Source organism: Mandrillus leucophaeus, unplaced genomic scaffold, assembly GCF_000951045.1.
Source record: "Mandrillus leucophaeus isolate KB7577 unplaced genomic scaffold, Mleu.le_1.0 Scaffold493, whole genome shotgun sequence".
Classification (NCBI taxonomy): domain Eukaryota; kingdom Metazoa; phylum Chordata; class Mammalia; order Primates; family Cercopithecidae; genus Mandrillus; species Mandrillus leucophaeus.
The window spans coordinates 1,299,471-1,301,193 of record NW_012105287.1 but is presented as its reverse complement, the minus strand read 5'-3'; positions in this window follow the sequence as shown (position 1 = coordinate 1,301,193).

Sequence of the window (1,723 nt, the reverse complement as noted above, 5' to 3'; positions counted from 1 at the left end):
ATGTTTGAAATTTGGTTTTGTTTCTTTTTGTTATTGCAGCCAAACTTCCAACCTAAGTTAATATATAAGAAAATGCATTGGATTTGTTCTTGAGCAGAACTTTTAAAAAAAACGCATTTATTTCTTCATTATAAAAATAACCTGGCCAGATGTGGTGGCTCAAGCCTATGATCCTAGGGCTTTGGGAAGCCGAGGTGGGTGGATCATCTAAGGTCAGGAGTTCAAGACCAGCCTGGCCAACATGGAAAAACCCCGTCCCTATTACAAATACAAAAATTAGCTGGGTGTGGTGGTGGGTGCCTATAATCCCAGCTACTCCGGAGGCTGAAGCAGAAGAGTGTCTTGAACCCACGGGGAGGAGGTTGCAGTGAGCCAAGATCACGCCACTTCACTCTAACCTGAGCGAAAGAGTGAGACTCTGGAAATAAGTAAATAAATAAATATAAACAAAATAAAATTTAAAAAAAACCTACCAGCAATACTCTTGATACGATGTGATGGGCGTGGTACCTTACTTCTGTAGTCTTCTTTCCCAAAACCCATAACTGCAGTCTAATCATGAGAAAAACATCAGATAAGTCCAAATTGAGGTTTATCCTACCCCTGTGCTCCTCAAAACTATGAAAGTCATCAAAAAGAAGGATATCCAAGAAACTCACAACCAAGGGGAACTTAAGGAGACAGGACAACTAAATGTAATGTGGTGTCCTCTGAGGGATCCTGGAACAGAAGAAGGATATTAGGTAAAAACCAAAGAAATCTGAATAAACTATGGACTTTTATTTATTTGTTAATAAAAGTCAATCATTATTTTATTATCTTATTTTATAAGGTATATAATAATATAAAATATCGTTATTTTATTATGACTTTTATTAAGTCAATAATGATTCAGGCCCAAGCACTTTGGGAGACCAAGGTGGGTGGATCTCTTGAGGTCAGGAGTTCGAGACCAGCCTGGCCAACATAACGAACCCCATCTCTACTAAAAATACAAAAAATTAGCTAGGCGTGGTGACAAGTGCCTGTAATCCCAGATTCTCGGGAGGCTGAGGCAGGAGAATCGCTTGAACCCAGGAGGCAGAGGTTGCAGTGAGCCAAAATCACACCACTGCACTCCAGCCTGGGTGACAGAGTGAGACTCCATCTCAAAAAAAAAATAATAATGATTCAATAATAATTTAATATTGGCTCATTAATTATGACAAAAGATGTTAACAGTAGGAAAAATTGGATATGAGGCATAAGGGAACTATGTTCTATGTTTGCAACTTCTCTTTAATCTAAATTTCTTCTAAAATAAACAATTTATTGAAAAAAGTAGGCCGGGTGTGGTGCCTCATGCCTGTAATCCCATCACTTTGGGAGCCTGAGGCAGGCAGATTGCTTGAGGCCAGGAGATGGAGACCAGCCTCACCCTGAATACAAAAATTGGCTGGGTGCAGTGGGTCACGCCTGTAATCCCAGCACTTTGGGAGGCCAAGACAGGCAGATCACCTAAGGTCATGGGTTCGAGACCAGCCTGGCCAAAATGGTGAAACCATGTCTCCATTAAAAATACAAAAATTGGCCTGACATAGTGGTGGGTGCCTGTAATCCCAGCTACTTGGGGGGCTGAGGCAGGAGAATCACTTGAACCCAGGAAGTGGAGGTTGCAGTGAGCTGAGATGGTGACACTGCACTCCAGGCTGGGTGACAAGAGTGAGACTCTGTCTCACCAAAA